Source organism: Vulpes lagopus, chromosome 3 (genome assembly GCF_018345385.1).
Source record: "Vulpes lagopus strain Blue_001 chromosome 3, ASM1834538v1, whole genome shotgun sequence".
Lineage (NCBI taxonomy): Eukaryota > Metazoa > Chordata > Mammalia > Carnivora > Canidae > Vulpes > Vulpes lagopus.
Window position 1 is genome coordinate 31,471,422 of NC_054826.1, and position 14,001 is coordinate 31,485,422.

The window sequence follows — 14,001 nt, forward strand, 5'->3', positions numbered from 1 at the left end:
ATTGTACTTTTGAGTGGTCTGTTAGATAATCCCATGGACTATGGAACAGGCACTTGAATGAGTTCAGAGTTGAAAGGAGAAGAGCGGGCTAAGTCTACAAATATGTATCCTTCATATTTTGGGGACCATGTTCTACAAATACACAGTTCCCTGTCCAAACTATACAGCAAAGCTCTGCCAACTGCTTGCATGTAAACTGAGAAGTCCGGGCTTAATATAGATTACCTTTCTTTCAGTAACCACTTCTTCTGTATTCTTTTTTTTTTTTTCTGTTGTTGTTGTTATGCTTTGTTTTGTTTTTGTTGGTATTGTTTTATTTATTGCCTAGGGGCAACTGGAGGGTGGGGGAAGGCCCCTTTTTGGGGCCTGATTTTCCTCAGAGCTTCAGCTCTCTGCTCTCTGGCGCATAGCCACATGCTTGACTACACTGGCCTGGCCTTGAAGCTGTGCACTCAAGAAGCTTGCTCTGCTGGAACTGCTCCTCCAAAAGATGCTGATTTTGGCATTCCTTTGTCTTTGAATCCTATTTCTTCTGAACTGTTCTTATTTTTGTGTTTAAAATCTCTTCATCTTCAGGAGTCTGTTTGACTCCCTTCTTACAGTGCAAGGACAGTACAGAGTGGGACCCATACCACTGTTGGGACAATGTGCTATTATTGAGAATGATTCCATTCTTCACTGGGGTCTTGGTGGGACCAGTTGGTTATTAGATATACTGTAGTCCATGTCAGTAATCTTTGTTTTGTATGTACAGCACTTGGTACTCCAGGAGAAGTTCCCTGTGTCCAGCCTCAAGGCATGCTACTTGTTGCCTCCCTAAAACAGTGGCAGGCATCAATTCAGTGTTGGTAATGTGGTGTCTCAGCTCCTATTCCCATTTCTCATGGTGGGGCTGCCACTTGTGCCAGTTGTCCTGAGAGATCCCCATCACTCAGTGTTGGCTGGAAAGGAGATGCTTTTGATTTTGAAGTAAAACAACTCTGAGTAGACCCTTTTTCTCCCAGAAAACCAGAAACTTCAGACCTTCATAGAAACTCCTGCTTCATTTCTATATATATTTTCATGCAGTGCATATTTGAATAATCTTTTCTTCCTTTTTTTTAAAAAAAGATTTTATTTATTCATAAGAGACATAGAGAGAGGCAGAGACCTAGGCAGAGGGAGAAGCAGACTCCCTGCAGGGAACCTGATGCGGGACTTGATCCCAGGACCCCAGGACCACGCCCTGAGCTGAAGGCAGATGCTCAACCACTGAGCCACCCAGGCATCCCGAATAATCTTTTTTTCTATTGCAATTGTTCAGGAGAACAATTATTAATATAGTGGTCCTCCATGGTCTCCTTCCAGGTACTTGCTATACTTTCTCTAACCATTTTCATCCCAATCAAGTCCTTTTTTTTTAAACTTAAACTTAAGCATTATGTGTGTGTGTGTGTGTGTGTGTGTTTGTTTTGTTTTTTTTTTTCCTTAAGCCTACCTTCATGTCACTGACCTAGTATTGTGCTTTGGGTAACTCCTAGTTCTTTCATAGAGTTCGTGTAATGGTAGTATTCCTTTGCTCCACTAGTTTCTTTTGTGTGTTACAGATTTCTTTCCTGTTTCAGAGCATTCATGTTTTGTGTAATTTTCTTGACAGGGAAAAGCAATTGTAAAATACTCTTTTCTTCACTATCTCTTGTGTTCCAGGTCTGTCCCATTCTCTCAGAGGTTTTGTGCTGGGTTGTTTCCTTTGCTTACTCATCTATCAAAATGTACAATTCTATGCAAGTCCAAGACTGTAAATGCAGTTTACTGAATGAACTGGATGGGGTAAGCCTCAAACAGAAAACAACTTTATTCTTTCTTACCGTCTGTCACTCTGTGCACTCTGTGCACCCTTTTCTATAGCCCTGACAGTACTTGGAGTTTCATAGCTTCTGCTGTCGTGTTCAATAATAATAAACAGTCTAATTTTTCCATGCACAAAAATATCTGTTCAGTCTGATATCACAGCCTCAATATTGCTTCCAGTTTTAGACTTTACACTCTCCACCCTCTCCCCCGCCCCAGTTTGAGCCTGACTTGGTCTTGGGTGCCTCTCGCGGAGAAGTTGGGATATGGCAGGTTAGCCTTGCATATTAATATGCCTTACACACTTCATCTTCCACTTGAGGATTGTTCTGTTCCCATCTGACTACAGATAGGGCTGTTGGAAAAAGGAACGGAATGTAAAGTTAGGGCAGGCTAGCTTTTAGTCCAGTGTTGATGTCCTCAGGTAAGGCGGATGATCCTATGGGGGATCGTGTGTCCCCCACGCCTTCATGTGTCCCTACTTTCCCTGTGGCATCCTGGGCCACAATGTGCAGTTTGTGACTCTCTGGTGGTGCTGGTGTCTTCTCAGCTTCTGCGTTCAGTAGTATGAGGCAACATATATACAAAAATACTTGACATGGCACATGTTAGCTATTATTGCCGCTCTTACAAGTATGAATGGTACTGTTGTTACCACTTTTTAGGTGACTACTTTTAACCTTTTGATTTTGGTTCATTTTGTGTAAAAGAGGTGGTATTTAAATGGGAGATGATAACTACCAACTTGGCACTTAAAATTTAGGGGAAATTCTATATATTGTAGATGATACTCTTTTATAGAAAGAAAAGTATAGCTTGAGTTTAGTCCCAGTATTAAAATATACATATAAAAATATGGAAAAACATATACATAAAAACACAGATCTAAAAACATTTACATAGTAACTGAAGCTCCAAGGGGCAATGGGACTTGCCTATTCTTTAACAGCTAACAACAAGTACTGCACTATGAGACTTCAACTTCTATCTCTAAACTTGGGCCTTGGTACCAGTGGTCTCTCCTTCTGAAGGGAAAGTGCTCCATATTTTTATGACTTATTGAGTATGGAAGGGATTTTGCTCATATGATCTCATCTGACTCTTCCTGTGAAGAAGATGTGACATATGCTTTGATGGATAATGCAACTTTCCGCTAAGGAATGAACCTTACCTATAAGGAGCAGTATTTGTGAACCTTTGAAAAAATGGCCACCAGATGTCACTCTAGACTAGCTTTTGTCAACTGAGACTTCAGTTTCCATTGTTCTCAAATTTGCTTAAGGGGAAAAATGACATCAAATAAAAGGCATGCATCCTAATGTTTCAAGTCAGAAGGAATTTTCTAGGGCTATCTTAAGACCTACAACCAACCATGAGACCCCAATGCAGAAGGATGCTACGGATCCTGTTCTCTTGGAATTATAATTTAGTAGGAGTAGGCAGGGCCAGACACGTGAGAAATAAGAATCTGTTACCCTGACCCCTCTGTGTTAAGTGGTATTGACCCAGACAGGGGAATACAGAGTAAGTGAAGGAAAAACTGATAACTTTGCACAGGAGAGAGTTGCAAACCTTGAATGATGTCTATTAAGGTTAATATAGGACCTGGGAGAGGCTACATGGTAACTTATGAAGTGATGGGAGGGAAGGTGGGCTCATAGCAGTGTGAATGAGCCAGGAAGCTTGGTCTGTTTGGACCACTGAGAGAACAGTAAGCCATGCTGGAAGGGATAAGCGGGTGGTGAGTGATATACAAGGCTAGCAGGGTCAGTGTTTAGGAGTATAGGCTCTAGAGCCAGGCTGCATGGGTCCAAATCCTAGCCCTGGTACAAACTAGTTGTTGGCACATGCTTTAGGGCATGCTACTTACCCATGCTGTGCCTCTGTTTTCTTATTTATAAAGTGAGCACTTAATATAATACCCCACTCATAGGGTTGTGGAAAGATTAAATGACATATTTTTCAAGTGTTTAGATGAGTATCCAGCACTTAATAAGTACTACATTAAATATATGTTGCATAAATAAGGTTCTGCATAGAACTAGGTCTAAGAAGTAAAAATAAGGTTAATGATTGAACACAGGCTGGGATGTGCCCTGTTCAATGAGCACTGTACACTAGTCATTGAAATAGACTCTGCGTAAAACTTAAAGCTATATTAGTGTTGGTAACTTCTATGTATTGACCTGCAACTAGGCGGTAGCAACTAACTGAAGTACTCAAATGCATTACTTTGATTTAATCTTTTCCAAAACATATGAGGCAGGTATTCTTATTATCCTTATTTTATAGGTTAGGGAAAAAAGACCAAGAAGGAGTAATTAATTAATGTTCAAAATCACAGAAACAGCAAACGTCAAACCTGGGATTTATACTCAGAGCCTAATTATTTAACCACTATCTGAATCCTAAGAAGCATTGAAGAATATTATAAAATCATATTATTTTAAAGCCAAGATGGACTTTCTTGATACCGTAGTTCAATTCTCCCAATATATGGGTGAAGAAACTGAATCCCCAGATAAAAGGATTTAAGATCATTTGTTTGAGGATAGACAGTATAAGAACATGCATTTTCTGTTCCCAGTCCAGCTCTGATAATAAAAAGTTTTGAAAGTACATAGACTAAGCATCAAACCAGTACATTGTTTTTATTTTTGTTCAAGAGACTGTGTTATACAATGTCTCCTTCCATAGGGCAACAAGTGAGAATACTGTGTTTTCTTTTTGCAAAATGGCTATCTAACAGCAATTTGAAATATTTTTTTCTGTTTTGGATGTAGATTAAAATGTCCCTAGAGTAAATTAACTGTTCTGGTCTCCCTGAGCACAATATGCTGTTCCTTGTTTAGAGCACTCCTTTCTGTATGATAATCTGTTTTGTCATGTGTCTCCCCAGTTACAAGGCCTGTTTCTAATGGCAGAACCAAGGGGAGGCCCAGGGATATCATCTTTCCACAATTTCTTTCAACCCTGCCAAATTTTGCCCTTCAACAATTTATTCAATGTAGCAGTGATGTTGCTCTGCACACTCAAAATCAAGGCAGGTCACCAAACTCTCCCCAAGTTCCCATTCATCCTGTCAGACTAATTGGCCCTAATTTCTAATGTATATAAATTCTGTAGCTGCCATTGACAGCCCTTCAAAGCTTGTGACAGGGTCTTCTGGTTCATGTCTGTCCCTACCAAAGTACCTGTTATGGAGCAGACTTCAATTCACTCCATAAGAAACAATCTTTTGCTACATGAAGGAAGAAAAATACTGAGCTAAGGCTGTTTGTTATTGTTCTATTTGTCTAATTTTCACTGGCATTTTTATTTTGCTCCTGAGTTTGTATAAACACTAGTTATGTTATGGAGATTTCTGTTCTTTAGGGCTTCATTAAAAAACAAGAGCAAAGGGTAAAGAGGAAACCTGTCTGGTGTGTGAAGCATTTAATCCAAACTGTGGGTTGAGTAGTGGGCACAGTTTCCCAAACTGTATTCCTTGGGTCAGTTGTGCTATTTAGTGTGCAATAAGGCATGAGGAGTAATATATAGTTGGGGCTCCTGGTGGCTCTGTCTGTTAAGCGTCTGCCTTCAGCTCAGGTCATGATCCCAGGGTCCTGGGATTGAGCTTGTGTGTCAGGCTCCCCTGCTCAGTGGGGAGTCTGCTTCTCCCTCTCCCACTCCCTGCTGCTTGTGTTGTCACTCTCTCTCTGTCTGTCAAATAAATAAAATCTTAAAAAAAAAGTAATATACAGTCATTTCTTAGTGTCAAGGGGCTCATTAACATAGCAAAGGCACCAATAAATGATAGTATAAATCTGAACAAATTAAATATGTTTGAACTATATTTTACAAACTTGCTGAAAGTGTAGAGCACCTACTAGCTGACCTCTTACAGAAATATTGCTTTAAGGAACATTAGGCAATGTTAGTTTCACCAAAAGAGCGTAGGTTTGGGTATGTGGAAAAACTACTTAGCTGCAGTCAGTCCTGCTTGAACTATGACCCAGGGGCTGCAAGTTCCCAAATTACATCCTACTAGACTGTACTACATAAGGAAGGAGCTTGTCCCGAATGTCGGCCAGTTACATCACCAAGCACTACTGGGTTCAGCTAAGGAATCCATATGTGTGATCTCATAGTCTGCTATAAGTCTGACACTTGGAGAAGTATCAGCAGTCCTGAATGTTGGGTAATCCTTTGACCTTCTTGATCTTCATTTCACTTACTCTCAAATTATTGACTAGGAAAATAAACTCTGGGTTCTATAGTTTTAAACCTGGTAATTTTCCCAAGTCCAGAGTTTTGGAACAAAATGGAGTACTTCTGTTCTCCTCTGACATAACCTATGAAAACCATAAAGATTTGACCTGCATATTCATTTCCAGCTAGCCAAATGGACACATTTAAAATTCTTATTCTGTCCTAAACAAGTGACCAGTAATGCTGACCTATAGCTTTTCCCCTATTACTCTTCTTAAAGGCCCCTAGATATTTGGGATTTTGTCCCAAATCATCAAGTTCAGCAATGCTGCTTAGTATTTAAATTGTGCTTGCAATAATGGTGTATCTGTGTCTTAGATGATGAACAGATTTTGTCATAGACTTTTTTAGTGCAGTTGTGACGTGAGGTACAGGATGAAGACAGCTGGAAGACTGAGGATTTGAAAAGCACTATTATATTCTGAAAGGAGTGGGCACTTTTAAGCCATGCACACTGGAGTTTAAATTCTATCCCCAATATGTACGATCTCTGTGACCTTGGACACTTCTCATTAGCCTTTATGGACATTAATTTTCTTATCTACAAGCCCCAAATAACAATTAGTTTTATAGTTTTAAAAAAGTAAAGACAGATGGGAGTGAAGAAAAATATAAAATTAGAACAGAAGAAGGGTTCAAGGAGAGACATGTGGATATAAAAATGACAACTCCCCAAAGTACCGGTTTGATGCAAAGATAGAGCCAATGCACATTGCTCACGTAATTCAATAGAAGATAAACAAAGCTAGAGGTTTGAGGAGTTTGGAACCTGTGTTAATAGGCTCAGGATAGAGTCAACAGTGGTAGTCTGGGCAGGAATAATGAGAATGGCAGCTTTATAGGATCGACAATGGCAACATGAACATTTTCTATTCTAGTAAGAGATAAAGATAGATCAGAGTGGGGAGTTCAGTAAGAGAACTCTAAGTGTCCTGGAAGGAGGTTGGAATAATTCTCAGCAGGGTGACAAGGCTAAAGGTATCAGGTGAGTCAATTTAAGAGTTCTCACCAAACTTGTCACCCTGCATGGTGAGTTTGAGTTCACTTAATCCTCAGTGAAACTGAAATAGATAGACTTTTAGGGGCTTGCAATTAGCAAAAGATCTCTGAATGCTACATAGTGATTTCTCCAGAGTAAAAAGTCCTAATTATATAGTACTTCCCAATAGCCAGAGCATTTTTACATGCATTATTTCAGTGGGGCATTCCCACAGCTAATAGGTGCCAGAAAGGCCAAATGATTAGTATAAGGATGCAGAGCTGATATTGGAAGAAGGAAGATTGATATAAAATTTAATTTATGTAACTTAGCTTTTCCCAGAATGATACGGTATCTCTTCCTAAAGGTGAAACTTATCAATTTATATCCATCCTGTTCACTTGTACAAACTGGAAGAAAACTGTGGAAGAAAAGTTTTCCTGAAAAAGTCAGTAAAGGTGTAGCTGTGGATGTGGCTGACACAGCTTAAGGGTTATTTCTCAAAATAAGCCAATTTGTTGAAATATAGCTGCAAAATAATGGCCAAGTTCCAATACAGTCACATATTTGAGAATATTTACACAGAGTTGTACAAGTTGAAAAATAAAACTGCAGGCCTTTGTTAGTCGTGGACGGTTTAGGTCAGAGAGGATAAGTAGATTGCACTCAAGCTACTACTTTCCCTTTCCATGACTGTGATAGACATCAGTAATTGATCTAATATCCTTTCCCATTGGATCTATAGGAGACTTCACAGTTCTTTTCAATTTGTGTTCCTGGCAGGCACTGCTAAGTGTTCAGAGTTGGCCTATTTGCCATTCCTGCTTTAGGCACAGACCTGCCCAACAGTCTGTCTTAGCTTTTCAGTCCAAAGCCTTTGTAAAACCCTGCTGTTTTTTTCTAGGTAATATCCAAAAGTAGATTTTCATTACCTTTATATGGCTGAGATCTATTAACAACATAGCCTAATCTGTGCAAAATTAGGTAAACATTCCAAAGAACAAGAAATTTGTACAGGAGCTGACAACTGGTACTTTGTTCTACATCCTTGAGGATATGATCATTTCTGTTTGGTGAGGAGACAAAGTGGCCCTCCAGTAGTCATTGGTGGATTTCACTCTCCAGAAACCTGATTGTTATGCACTTTGCTCCTGCAGTTGTAAAATTTAATTTTATTCCGGGGACCCAGAGAAGTGGATCTGTTCCTTTAGGAAGGAAAACTCTCCAATGCATAGTTCATTGTTGCTAGTTCAGAAACCAGATATTTGATTCATAAAGTGTGAGACAGTGCTTTAAGTTGGAGCCTCACTGCTGTACCATAATGGAGCCCATGGCACTCAATGTAACAAAGCAACATGAGAGAGTAGAGTTGTTTTACAGCTAGGGATGTATGACTCACTCAGGGAGTTTTGTTTTCTTTTTTCTTTTTTCTTTTTTTTTTAAGATTTTATTTATTTATTCATGAGAATACACACACACACACACACACACACACACACACACACAGAGAGAGAGAGAGAGAGAGAGAGGCAGAGACACAGGCAGAGGGAGAAGCAGGCTCCATGCAGGGAGCCTGATATGAGACTAGATCCCCGGTCTCCAGGATCACACCCTGGGCTGAAGGCGGCGCTAAACCCCTGAGCCACCCAGGCTGCCCAGGGAGTTTTCTCAAAGTATATTTGCTTATACTTTTCATTTCCCTTCTTTCCTCCCATCCCTCAGTTTTCATTTATTCTAGTTTCTGTGGGGGCAGGGGACTATTGAGAGTAAATGTATCTATTAGAAAAGTTCTTCCAAGTGATTTTGAAATCTCATGCCCCTCCCCACCTCAAATGAGAACTTGTGATACAATGAAAAACTCACCTAAATTTTAACTTGAGAGACATTCTTAGATTTGACTCTTGGTCCTACCACTTTTCCTAGTAAACTAGGTTATTACTCAGATCTTGCTTGGTTGTAAATGGCAGCAGCCCAAATCAAACTGGCTTTAGCAAAAGAAAAAAAGAGTTTTTAGCTCATGTGCTTAAAATATTCAGGGTTGATTCTGGCTGGCTTCAGATATAGATGGATCAGGAATCTAAGCAGTATCATAAGGACCATATATTTCTCCATTTCTTTATCTCTTCTTTCCTCTGTGTTGGTGTTCTTAGATTCTATGTGGTGACCCTCAATCACTTTAGGATTACTTCACTCTGATTATTCAGTAAACCTCCAAAAAAGGAAGAAAATGTCTTTCCCCAGGAGATTCTCAAAAGACCTTAGCCCCACACTTTGACTTGATGGTGTCTTGTGACCAGTACTCTACCTCTCTCATGAAAAAATAAATAAAATCTTAAAAAAAAAAGCTATAACTCAAATGTATGTGTCTAAATGCTGAAATTTTAGGAACTATTACCAGAAGTAAGCATGGGCTGATAACATTGAGGAGAATGAGCGTTGAAGCAACAGGGTCTGTGCCATAACTTGGGGAGGGAATAATTAGTTTAAAAAGCCCCTATCTGTCTTGACTACCTTTCTACGAGTCTCATGACCCTCTTTGTTTTTGTGGGTGTCATTTCGTGAATGGCCTCTTCAACCCATATTTAACAAGATCTTCATTCTAACTTATTATCTAAATAATAAAAATGTGCCACTTTTCAGGGGTGCCTGGGAGGCTAAGTTGGTTAAACATCTCCCAGAATCCTGGGATCAAGCCTTGCATTGGACTCCCTGCTCAGCAGGGAGTCTGCTTCTCCCTCTTCCTCTGCCTTTACCTTGGTTTGTGTGGATGTGCTCTCTCTCTCTCAAATAAATAAAATCTTTTTTTTTAAAGTGCCACTTTTTATAATTTGGCTTCTCCTACCCCCTACCAATTGTCCTTACAATGATAGGCTAACATGAGTGAAAATTTAGATTGGGGTGGAGTTTCTGATCACTTTTAAATCCTACAATATTAAGTCCTGTATATTTCACAGAAAGTTTGTTATTTTCATTTCACAAGACTGAAAGACTTCCTCTTCCCATCTTGCAAAGATATTGTTAGCTAAGAATATGAAATCCAAAGCATGGGCCCAACGCAAGACACTCTGTCTCATTCACATGAAAATCACTTATTGAGTGCTTATTCTGTGTAAGGCTGAGTGATATATAAAGATGAATTGCTGTCTTATAGAGATAAGACCCAAGAATAAATCATTATAGTACAAGATAGATGGTAATCTCTGTCATAGGAAAGGAATAGATGAATTGCTGTGAGCGGATATAGGGATGACTGTGGTCTAGATGGACTCTGGGGTGCTGTGCTTGGGCATCTTCTGACTTTGAGTAAATGACTTTGCATGTGCTTAGGCTCAAGTCAAAAGCACGTTCACATTTAATTCTGAGAGAAAGGAAAGGCTTTATGAAGGAGAAGAGGTTGAATCTGAGCCTTGCAGAGGTAACTAAGATTCAGAATTAAGTTGACTCCAAGAAATCTTGCTGAGGTCTCCTGTTTTCCTGGAAAAGGAACACTTTAACTCATTTGCAGCCACTAGATCCTTAGCTATGGGGTGACAGCTAATTGTCAAAATGAAAAAAGTAGACACCCTGGTATGGATGTGGATTGAAAGAGGAAGTGCTAAGCACGGCCACAGCCTGAGGAGTGAAGAAAAGGCAATAGGAGTTGGAGACCACATTCAGTGTCAAATAGTCACTGAGAACAAGGAGAGACCTATAGATTTAAAACAAAGATCTATAGATTAAAACATCTCTTTAAGAAAACAAAATTGGGAAGGCAATATGAAAGGTAATGATATAAGTGAAGTATTTTGGAAATGGATATGCACCGTCTTCTAAAAGTGAAATTTTCATTTTATTTTTAGAGATGAAAATGAGGATGCACAAAGGGACAAGCTGGTATGTTTCCTTACCACAGATAGGCTCTGCTCTGGGTGTTGAGGACACAGTAGTGAATAAGAGAACTCCCTGTTCTCAGGGAGCCTTTGTTCTAGTGTTGGAAGAAGATGAGGGAACAACCAACAATTACATACATAGTGTATTTTATGGCAACCTATCCAACTCAGTGCTGGAATTTGAATCCTTTTCAAATAACTGACCCTAACTATCCATTCTAGTTCTTAATCTTAATGTAAGATCTTCCTTACTAGTAGTTGTTCAGTAATCCTTTCATTATTTAATCCATTCATTTATACTTTGATTCAATAGATATTTGAGCACCTACCACAGTCCAGGCTTTGTGATGGGCACTAGAATACAACAGGGAACACGATGGACAGTGAGCTCTGCCCTAAAGGAACTTATTTTCTAGAATAATGTTATCTAATAGAACTTTTCTGCAGTGATGGAGGTGATCTATATTTGTGTGGTCCAGTATAATACCTACTAGCTACTGTGAACATTGAAGTGTAGCTAGTGTGACAAATTGAATTTGTAATTTTATGCACAGTTGATCCTTGACCAACACAGGTTTGACTACACCAATCCACTTACATGTGGATTTTTTTTAAGTACGACACTGTAAATGTGTTTTCTCTTCCTTATGATTTTCTTAACAGTTACTTTAGCTTATTTTATTTTAAGAATACAGTATATAACACATACAACCTACAAAATAAGTCTTAATCAACTACTTATGTTTTCAGAAAAGCTTCCAGTCAACAGTAAGCTATTAGTAATTACATTTGGGGGTAGTCAAAAGTAATCAGATTTTTGACTAGAGGGAGTCAGGACCCTTAGACTCCTCTTGTTCAAGAGTCAACTATAATTTTAATTTAAATATAAAAAGCAGCATGGAGCTAGTATCTGAATTGCACAGCATAGTTCTACTATCTGTCACTCACAGAAGGAATTAAAGGTTCTCAGGGAACAGAGAGAAGAGCCCAATAACAGGGAAATAGCTTGGCATGTTTGAAGGAGTGAAAAAGAATGGCTGAAGGCTGCTAAGAAGTAGTGTCTACAAGAAAAAGTTGGAAGAGAGGAAAGAGCCACAGGCAGTGTGTGTGCTGATTCCATGAAGAATACCATGTTATCTCCTGAGTGCCTGGGTCCATTTTCTAGCACCATGGTCACTTCCTAATGGGTCATTTCCCATACAGCGTATGTGCTGGAGCACCTCACAGCACCTACTGATCACATTCGATCAACTGCCTACTCTGTTATATGATTCACTATGAAAATGACGTTGCCTACCATGAAACAAAACTTAGACAAGGCCCATGCTTGCAAGAAGTAAAGCAAATGAAATACTAATTTAAAGTGTTGTATTAATAAGAGTAATCAATTTTAAGTGGCTAAAAGTAAGATAATTATTCCCCCTCCCTTTTAAACATCTCTAAAAGGAAGGTAGCTTATGAAGTCTGAGAACACTTATTTCCTGATAGCTTTTGAAAGAAAATACAGGGGAGGTAAAGAAGAGAATAGAAAATTGACTGAAAATAAGTTAACTATTTTCAAAGCTGTCATTTCTTGATTTCGAGTTTCTTCTCTAAATTCACATATATTTAGACTATAGAGATTAGTGATCTACGCATGGAGATAGTCAATATGCAGATGAAATGCCTATAGTAGGAGTGATGACAAATAGCTATGTTTTTTCAGCTGTCACTTTTGTGAGCTTCATTAATTTTAAAAATTGTCAAGAACTTGCATTTTATGGGTGACTGGGGCCTCAGTCAGTCAAGTGACTGCCTTTGGCTCAGGTCATGATCTCAGGGTCCTAGGATGGAGCCCTGCATTGGGCCCCCTACTCAGCTGAGTTGCTTCTTCCTCTCTATCTCCCTCTGCCTCTTCCTCTGCTCCTGTGCATGTTCTTTCTCTCTCTTCCTCAAATAAATAAAATCTTAAAAAAAAAGAACTTGCATTTTAGAATATAAATTCTTCTGGGAAAATGTTTATATACTTTCTCTGTAGATCTATGGTATACAGTGCAGGTTCTAGAGCCCAGGAAATCACCTTATCTGATGGAGGAAAAATGTAAAATGTCATTATGTGCTTTGTTCTCTAGAAATAGATCTTTCATTAAAAGAGCAATATATACTCCAGATGTGCTGATTACTAATCTCTAATGACTAATACTGACTTGAATGACTATTCACACTTCTCATCTTGCCTAGTCCAACACCAAACATGTACATGTATTCTGCATTGGCAGGTTGTTTTTCATTTCAGAATGTGATACTAAATTGAGCATATAAATAAAAGCATGTATTTTGAGCTAATCATGATACCAGACTATCAGGCTGTAGACTTGCCAAAATTCTTTCACATGCATCTTGTCATTTCAAACTCTAAACAGCCTCATTAGAAGGAAGGTATAGAACAAAGCATAATCTGCCTCTTACTTACATGTACCCTGAGAGCCCCCTCTGTCATGTTCTGGGATATTGAATGAAATATGGACAGAATTTGAAGTCAGAACATTTAAGGACTTCTTGAATTCAGAACATTTGCATTTTTCTTTTCCCTCTTCTTGGTCTTCCTCTTCTGTTCTTTTCCCTGATGGAGGGAAAAAGAGTACAGATTCTCCTCTATATTTTCTTCTGTATTAAATGTCATATGCTGGCAAAACCATGAATTAAGTGTAACAGTACTTTGGATTCAGAGAAAGAAAATCTATATGTCAGTTAGGAATCTTTGTATTATAAATAACCAAAATGTAACTCCTAGTGGCCTAAAAATCAAAGGAATGTATTGGCTCCCATAACTTAAAAGTCCAGAGACAGGGCTGGCTTCAGGGCCTAAAGAATGAAATAATGACCCATCACTCATCTCCTTATTCTCCTGATTGGCTCCATTGTCAGATAAGCCATCTCTTTACTTAGTTACACAACTCATATTTTCAAAAGAACGTTGGATATTTTAAAGATTAAGCAGCACACAACAGAAAGTGCATGAGAGTGGCAGTCAGGAAATCTAGACTCTAGTCTCAATTCTGCCACTGTTCTGTGAACTTCCCCTGTCAGAGT

The 14,001-nt window shown here is 38.9% G+C and overlaps 1 pseudogene; it reads right to left on the reverse strand.

Moving 5' to 3' along the window:
- Positions 1-317: 317 nt before the first annotated feature.
- LOC121486982 lies at positions 318-1,483 on the reverse strand (annotated as a pseudogene).
- Between the last annotated feature and the right edge of the window lie 12,518 nt (positions 1,484-14,001).